The sequence below is a fragment of the Wolffia australiana genome, chromosome 9 (assembly GCF_029677425.1).
Source record: "Wolffia australiana isolate 7733 chromosome 9, ASM2967742v1".
Taxonomy (NCBI): domain Eukaryota; kingdom Viridiplantae; phylum Streptophyta; class Magnoliopsida; order Alismatales; family Araceae; genus Wolffia; species Wolffia australiana.
In genome coordinates this window covers 12,609,313-12,619,417 of record NC_135843.1, presented here as the reverse complement: position 1 = coordinate 12,619,417, position 10,105 = coordinate 12,609,313, and positions in this window count along the sequence as shown.

The following is a 10,105-nucleotide window of genomic DNA, read 5'->3' as shown; positions in this document are numbered from 1 at the left end:
GCCGAACAGAATAAATCTATGGGGGCTTGCACGTAACAGACGGGCTCGACCCGTACCATAAGATGCTCAATTTCGTAGTTTTCTCAATACTCGCTCACCTATATCTAGCCCAAGTGCAGTGGAGTGCAATCAGAAGTATACTACAAGATGTAAAGTAACAAGTGAGCAGAGGACAACGTACCTCATCGGTGTGATGCTCGTCGTTGATCTTTTGTCAATGCAACAGTCAATGCAGATCGTGGGTTGAAGTGGGCCGGAGAGGGACCCCCTATAGCTCAAGTGATGATGGGTGCAAGAGCAAATGGTGGAATCCAGAGGCAAAGAGAAGACGAGCACAGAGAGTGCACTGGCAGGCCGGTATGGTCAAAAGGCCACACCTCAATGGGCATGGCCAATTTAGTAAGTTAGTGCCGACTTGGGATGGCGGTGGCACTAGCCAAAGCACACGTACTCACTGGTGTAGAAAATACGGCCGGCCTAGGCAGCAGTTGGACCAAGCAGATGACGAGATTATGCCGAATCAAGGCTGGATGCGGTGGAGAGCAGTGCTGGCGGCCGTTGGGTGGCCAACATGAATGCGAGGAAACACACATGCGTGCCGCAGGGCTGGGAGTAGTGATGGCAGCGTCAACACTGGAGAGGGCTGATAAGTCCAAAGTAAGTCATGTAATTATACATATTTTAAAGGCATTTTGGAATCAATTCATGTGTATTTCACCCTATTTTATGAAATATTGCATGTCATGCACTAAATAGAACAAATGATAAAAATGATGCATTTTAATGTCTTTTTATGTATGTTATACAATTTAAATATTTTTTCTAGTTGAAATAGACATTTAATACCTATTTAATTTTCTCATGTTCTATTTAGTATCTTGTCTATGAAATTGCAGAGGTGAAATCTGTATTTAATTTGAAGAAAGAAATAGGGAAATATTATTGACAAAAAAAAAGATAAAAAAAGGATTTTATTGGGCCGGCTCAGGGCCAAACCAATAAACAGGCCTCATGCTAGTAGCCAGGCCAGCGAGCGCGGAGCACTCAGGACAGCCAGCTGCCGGCGAGGCCCGTTGCACGAGGAACCCAGAGCGCAGGCCCAACTTGCGCCAAGCTCAAGCCCAAGGATGTCACACAAGGAGGTATGAATTTAATTTTGATAATAAAATGCCGCACATGAATATATACTAATGTAATTTTTAGAAGTTGTCAATATGGGATCAAAATCCCTAGTCTATTTTGATACCGCATAGGCCGGGCCACCGAGGCAGAAAAATGACCGTGGCCCGACGGGCCGCGATCAAAAGAAATTAAAGGGAATTAAGACTGGGCTTCGAGCCAGATTGGCCCGAAGCCAGTCTTTTTGGGCCGTTTTAAGTGGACAGATATGATCCCATCCATCCGATCTTCTTAAAGAAGATCGGACGGTGGGGATCCATTCTGTCCCATTAAACATATATATTTTCTACTCTTCTCAGGCTGACGCGGATTGCGGGACCCAGCATGGACGAATAAGAAGATGGAGTGATGACGGGGCAGCTGACGAGGCTCGCTGACGTGTCAGCAGAACCATATGGTGGATATCTAACGGCCAGGGGCATTTTGGTCGTCAACGTCGCCGGTCGGACGGCGTTTTCGGCCGACAAGAGGGACCATTAGAGATCCAATGGTGGGGGAAGCCCCTTAAAACCGTCCCCCACCATCGAACGGCCTCTGGAGTCCCTCCCAGGACGTTAAAAGGAGCCGAGAACCCGAATTTCTGCATCTCCGGCCGCAGGACAAGAGGGACGGTGGAGGACTCTCGGATGTGACCCAGGGCCTGGTGAGGCACCCTTACACACTCAAAGGGCTCGAAGGACTCTCGAGAATATCTCGAAGGTCAGAGCATCGCCGAGTCGCACCCGGACGGAGGAGGAGAGCAGGTGAACGACCAAACGAAAGCTTGACGACGGCGATCGGCACCGCTATCCCCGTTCTCCGAATCAGGGCGTTCGGTGAGATTTGAACTTCATAGATTATCCCTATACATCCGTTTTGATCCTAACGGGAAGTTTTATTCAACATTTCACCATATAATTGTGTTTACAATTCATTTTGATTCGCAGATTTCTTCGGGGCATTTCATCGAACACTTAGTGTGTTCGATCAACATTCTTCGATTTGACTAAGTTGTATCCCACTCAGCCTTATAAAACATCAAAAATATATCCCGTCTTCTTTTGAGCATTTTGCCGAACACCTCAGGGGCATTCGACATAATCAACTCTATCTTCTCTTAATCACTACTCGAAGTCTATCGGGCATTCTATCGAACACCTCACGGGCGTTCAACAGAAACACCCTCTTCTCTTTATAAGATCTTTATAAAACATATTAAAAAAACGTACTATAAAGTAAATATCATATAAATAGCTTCTCTTCTACCCCTCCTCAGGGGCATTTGGTCGAACACCTCTCGGGTGTTTGACTAAATATACCTGTATTTCATTAAATCAACTATAAAAACTATATGAATCATATAAAATCTCTAAAACTACCTATATAATTATGTGATAAAGATCTTACTTATCTAAGTAGTACGCTATAATCTAACCTATTCTATAGTTCTATAACTACTTCTTACTACTATTGTTATCCTTTTATTCCTCCCCAATAGCTCCCCACACCTAAATTCTTACTTAGCATATTAAAGTCAGATACTATTAGATACCTACTTATTCATCAATCGTAGTAATATATAAATCCTGCTTCTATTCCCTCTGATCTCTCTTCATATATATATGTACTCATCTAAATAACTTCTCTTCTTTCTTCTATTCTCTCATTACTAATTACTCTTCTTAAGTACTTTATATTTCTCCACTAGCTACCTAGTATCATAATTCCTCCTTATTCATAGTAGATATAAAAGATATAACAATTTATCTCATATTCACCTTTCTATACCTCTCTTATTAAAGTATTATCCCCTCTACTTATTAATTGGTTATCTCTTCTTAGTACCATTATCTTCAGTGTTATTACTAGATCTTATTAACTAACACCTCAACTATCGAATCTAGACCTAAAGGTCAGTCCCTGTGGAGACGACCTTACTCTCATTTATACATCTTTGAGTAAGTTACTATTTTACAAATTTATTTGATTGAAGGCAAATTAAAACTACAATGACCATTAAAAATTAATTACGCAATTTGCCTCCATCAAGGCCGCCCAAGGCTGACTCTGCGGCGTGGGAGGCAACTATGTCCTGTTCGATCAACAACCCAGACACCCATGCTCGGCGGGCGGTTGGAGGGGCAAGTTCTTGATTATGCAAGAATCACCCCCATCCCGGGTAGCAGGTGTGGTGCAATCAACCCGGGCAGTGGGGAGGGGTGCTGACAATGGGCGAGTCTGGTCAAGCAGCACCACCCGCACCCCGTGAAGTCGGCCGTGATGCTGACCCATGGGGGGAACCCTCCGTTGGAGAACAAACGCGCCCAAACTTGGCACACAGCTCAAACCAAGTTGGATGTCATCGCCCGTCGCACGACACAGACGTCGCACACGCTCATTCGCGGTATGAGTCAGCAACGTCGCGCGGATGGTCAGCGTAGTGGTGTATGTGAATCCTGTCTTTGCAAAGATGGACCTGGAATGATCGAGGAACACCGAGGAGGGGGGCATCGGCGACTACCATTTTCTCCTTTGCTTTCCCTTTTTCCACCTGTCTCTCGTCTTCTTCTTCCGTCTTTATCTTCCCTCAGTGTGAGAGCAAGATTAACAACACTTCAACACAAAAACGATATTCCTGGTCTGCCTGACCTAGGGCACATCTTCTTCCCTTATATAGGGCGATTCAAGATGGGCCCTAGGGGGGGTCCATTAAAAGGGGGGAGGAGTCCATATAGATAGGACCCCCCTTATAAAATAAAAGATAAAATCTGGGGAATTCAAAGAAGCAAGGGAAGGCATGGAATAAACGATGGCGCAACAAACAAAATGATGCAAGACTGAAAACTGAATGGAATAAAACTGAAAAGCGAACGATCATGATTGTGCTTTCATCCGGGGTATTTTAACCCGTGCGTCTTCACGGTTGCCTTGGCGTGCCAGTTGGGCTGAACGCGAACCGGCGGATGCGTTGATGATGATGATGGCATCTTCGAAGATGTCTCGAGGGACTCTAGCTGTCGTGCTACATCACCTTGGTGTCTCAGATCAATGGACCACTTATACATCCGTGGCATGAATTAAATTAATTGACGTTTAGGTATAATTCACTGAACACTTTCTCCAAAGAGCACCCACCATCTGTCATTAGTGTCTTGATAAAGTCAAAATTTGGGTAAAAATTATGTTTTTGAGAATTTGAGTTTAATCAATATAAATTTATAACTGATACTCGTAAATAATTCAATTAGTTAGTGATGGGCACGATCATCTCCAAAGAGAACGTATAGTAAGGAGATTACAATCTCAATTAGGTGAAGCGAAGATGAGAGGACTTATGTATACAGTAGTGACTACATGATGAGAGTAGATAATAATATGATAAATGGCTAATTAGGGTTTTATCAATTTGGGATTAAGATGGACGAGAAAGGAGAGCAAGACAGGTTTGTATCAACAGCATGGTAGGTGGTGTAAATGTGAGTGGATATAGTGATAAAGATGGCCAAAATGAGGATACCGATTGTAGAAATGAGAGATGTAGTGATATGTGTTGGTTGAAATAGGGAGGAGAGAGATGTGTGACGAGATCGTCACGATTTATAGAGAACATGAAATGCAAGTTAAGGTGAGGATGGGTAGGGGAGAATGACGAAGTGGATTGAGGATGGTAAAAGATGAGGGTGATAGATGTTGAAGATGAATAAACTAACTAAATGTGTTGGAAACAATTCAATGTAAGGCAAAAGGCTAACCTTAGATCCCAATATTCCATCGGGATCACAATGTCTTCTTTATGCAGATCAACCTCTCTACTTCTCTATTGAACCTCCCTAAGCACTTGAGACACCAAGGAATACATGATGGACCTTCCAAACCTCACTTTCTTTCAATCAACCTCACTAGAAGCAAGTGAGCTTGAATATTTTTTACAAAGCTTATGGGCTCAATTTATAGATCCAACCACATGTATAGGTAGAGGACAAAAGGCCAAAGCTGCCCCTAAAATTTCAATTTGATCCGAGTTCTGGATGGTCGGATATCAAGCCTAGAAGTTGAATGATTTCTACCCGTCGATTTATTCAAATATTTCACTCTCCTCATCCTCGTCAACACCATCACGTCATTCGGTTAGGTTTTGTCTCTTTTGGGCACTAAATGCAATGATTGGCTGAGATTTCTCTTCGTCATCCATGGTTGATGGCTCTCGTCGTGCTACGTCTCACCCTGGGAAAGAGACAAAAAGGAATAATGATAGTTTATTATTTAAATATATATTTTTAATTAGCTTTTGTCGCGACTGATGTAGCGCCACACCACCGCATGCCACATAAGCAATCTCCCCTTCTAAACCAATAGAAATGTGACATCTATGCGCCACATGTACACGTGGTGCTCTATGGTGCTGCCACATCACCTGGCCATCATTGTTGACTATTCCAAGGAGAGACAAAGGAGAGAAAATTATCAATATTTTAATTATCTCTTTCTGGGGCCACAAAATGCATTTATTATTAAAAAATAGCTCCTTTTTCATGATTGGTCCATGTCACGTGCAAGGAAAAGTCAAACAGATCCCAAATATGTTGTAAAACTCACATTTAATAAAATAAATCCCAAAAAATACAAATAAATATGTATTTTGACTTAGAAAGTCAAATATTTCTTTATTTAATGTCGAAAAATTCCAAAAAATCTTGTTCTGACTCAAAAAATTGTTTTGTTTCATAATCTACTAATCAGAAAATTCTCCAAAAATACAAAAAAGTCCATAAAATTCAGATTATCTTTTTTAAAATGAATTTAATCATGTTAAGATTGATAACATGCATTAATGATTAATTCAATGCAAATAAACATGTAAAAGATGGTCATATTAAGCTACTAAAAGTGCATGTTATCATATTAAGCTTGATAACATCCATATATGATAATCTAATGCCCATCTTGATAATCAATTGGATAGGAAAATTTAGAATACATGTTGGAAAACTTGTGATCATTGTATTATGCTCTCATCATAATGCAAAATTCACACTTAAATAATAATGAAAAAATATTTTAATCAATGAACTAAAGTAAAACATGGTGGTGTGATTTGGCTTGAAGGCCACATATCATCCATCAATAAGATATTAAAGATTAATATCTTATAAGAGATAATGACTTTTATAATATCATTTAACATTTCATGCGATATAATTACCTTCATAGGCTCAAAAGATATTTTAGGAAAATTTATATGAATGTATATGAGAATAAACCTTTTTCATGTTAGATGAAAGGTATAAAATTGAATTATGAAATAAAAATTAATAATATTTTAATTACTGTTGCATTTGATAATATAATGTATTTTAAATTACCCAGTTAGCAACGACTTTCGTCTGTCAAATGGGAAAGAAATAAGAAAGACTAGTAATACCCTTAATTGGAAAATATCATGATCTTATCTAGATTAACCATCAAACTTGAAAGGTCCTCTTTCTGATCCCACAATATAACCTCAAGAATCCTGAAATATATTTTGAAGACCCTTAAGAATACAAGACAGTCTGCTTCTGTCCTTTTGGCTGCCAAAAACTTGCACTCCTTATGGATTGTTAGAGTACACTGTGTAGGCCCAATAAGGGCCTACCCATGTAGGCCATCATAGGCCTACTTCATCCTAAGTGAAGCCCTTATTGGGCTTCAATGATCTGTCCCTATAAGGGCCTCTAGAAGAAACTTATCTCTCTCATGTGTATCCCTCTCTCTCTCTTACTCTCTCTTCACATGCCCTTTATAAGGGGTGTATGGGCTTGTACTACAAGTTATGGAGAAATCCTAAATCTATCTAGCACCGTCTTCTTCTCCATCTCTCTCCTCCTTCCTCAACATGGATTATTTTTAAACATATTCAAAGTTCAAGAACAAATACATAAAGTTCTGATCAACTAAATATTTGGTAGACATGAAGCTTTTTGGAACTGAAAGGCATACATCTAAGAGCGAGCCAATTATTGATCAATATTTCCATTATATTTAAAGAAAAATATTTCCATGATGGTATATCTCTTTATTAGTATTGCATAATTATAATGTTTTTTTCAAATTTTACTCTCCATATTTGTTTATTTGTCAAAATTAATATAATATGTTGCTTTAACTTTCAGATAATTTAAAATTTTGTTGTATAAAATTTAATGATATATACTGTCTCCTAATATTTTCTATTTCCCAATTCTTTTACGTCATTATATCTTGTTTGAAAATTCTTTCATTATAAGAAATTAATATGAATATCTATCACTCCAATAAGTAATTTTGAGTCCTTTTTTGGATTTCCAGTTATCCAATATGAGAATTTTATAAATTTATTATTCTTTAGAAATACTTAATTTTTTTCATTTTTTCTGTTTTTTAATGTTCTAACCTGAAACTTTTCAGTCCTAATATTCTATTTTCAAATGCATGTATTCTGAAATTTAAACATTTGATATGGGATTATAATACTTGGTTACTGATTTGAACATCTCATTATCTATTTAAAAATCTGAGGTCCCCAGCTCTTAATCCGATGATTTCTGATTTTTGAAACGGTGGTATACCATTTATAAATCCTTTCATTTGAAACCTCATAATTCTCTTATTTTAAATTTAATCCATGTATTCTGATTTCACAAGCGATAATAGTTTCTTATCTAAATTTCTCTCTGGTTCAGTTCTCTACCATTCAAAAATTATAAAGGATTCATTTGTCTTAAATCTCAATATTCAGATATCTCTTTGTTTTACTCTTAAAATTTCTGAACTTTTGACCCAGGAATTGACTATCTTCCACTTTTCAATTCATCTCGTGATCTGTCTGATTCATGGTCTATTCTTAAATTCCTCTCATCTTTAGTTTTAGAACTTTTAGCTTCAATTTTTGCATCACAAATATATGAATTTTTTTCTTTGCAATATAATATTATTGATCTCATTTAATGAAGGTTTCACAAACTATATGTTTTCTCTCTCTGAATTTCAATTATCTGAAAAAATATAAAAAGTGCCCAAAGCTGTTAATTTCTAAATAATTTAGTTATTATTTGAATCAAGTAAGCTCATTAAATTTTTAATACTCAAATTATTTTGAAGCATACATATTAGATAAATCCGAATCAGTTTTAAAATCTGTGATTCATATATTCAAATGGTATCCATTTGAATGTCATTTTCTTCAGTCAATTATTTTAAATTTAGTTGCTTTGAAATCACATTAAACTTCATAGTGGACACTAAGTTATTCAACCATTTTTGGATTTGATAAGTATTGTGGATATACATACTGATTTGATAGTAAAGGACATCACTGATATGTGGGTTGATTATTGTTGACTTCATATTTTTGAAAGAAAATTCCATTATGATATTGATTGGTATTTACTAGAAGACTGAGAATGAGGATAATTCATTTAAATATTTTAGTAGACTTCAAATAGTATTTTAAACTACCTTGGGGAGCCTGTAAATAGATCATTGTGAGTGAGGAAGTGACCCATGAAGAGTTGAATATTGATGATTCTGCGAGAGTCCAAAAGCTGACTTGGAAAGTTAAAAGTATGGAGTTTATTGATTTTTTTGAAGGGAACGATATGAACCCAGATTGATTGGGCACACTGAAGGAGGTGTTTCGATAATGATGATGGATAATCGAATGGGAATTGTGAGCCACAATGAGATTTTGTGAAGTCCGCCCCGGGGAGTTGGTATGGAAGTCAAGAATCAAGGAGATATGATGTGGTATGAAATAAGATGAGTCCACATGTGGGTGCCTTGCTGATTCAAATTTGAAACAATACAATCAGTTACCATTTCTTAATTGATTACATAGAGTCAACTAGACTCCTAAGCAGCTAAATTAGGTAAATTGTGTCCCCATACCATTATAAACAATGTCTTCACCATAGAGAATGTGAGGTGAGTATCATTCAAAGAATGTAATAAAAAATTGTTTTAAAACAATTAAATAAAAATCATGAACACTCGTGAACTCTACTTTGTAAAAATCTCATTTAATTCTAATTTCTTTATATGAAATTATTGATAGAAAGGTCTTGTAAGAATAAATTTCCTAAATCAAGATTATAGATAAAACCAAACCAGCGAAAATTCCTACCCATCCTCAGTGTGTAGCTAATTTGTAATTGATGAATATTTACTTTAAAGTGTTATAATTATTTAATGTGTACATATTATTTGAAAGCTGGAAATTTAATTTTTCTGAATATAAAAAGGTAGAAAACTAAGAGAATATTAATATTTATTTTAATTATACTTATTTCTCATTATAAATATCCAACATTATTCTATAGAATCTCAACAAGACATGTAGGCCTACATCATATAATTATTTTGAATCCCGTTTATGATTATTTTGATTCTCTATACGCCTCCACCCCACACCTATAATCTTCAATAATTTCCCATTTTTTCACTAACATCATAATATCAATTTTGCAAAGAGTGAACAAAAAATTGTGTCCAACTATCTCGAAATCTGTCCAAATCGTATTGATTGTATATTATTCCATGTTCCTTGTTATCATAAAAACCAAATTAGATCATGAATGTTTGCTGATTACTTCAAGAATTTTTTCGATTTAATATAACATTTATGCACATTTTATAATAATGATTCTATCATTCGATATATTTAATTAAAAAATTATACGTCAACATTTTAATGTTGAAACTATATAATCCTTCAGTGTAATATATACATTGAAATATTTTTCTAAATCACGAATAATGATTGTCATACATTGAGTTCAATTATATTATTTTATTAAACTTTCTTGGAGTTATATATCTAGAAGTAAATTAAACTTAATATCTTATTTTTACTTTGGAGAATGTTGGAGCATGAAAAAATACCTATTTTGAAGAGATTTAGGCCAAAATAAAAATGTGAATTGTAAAGCTT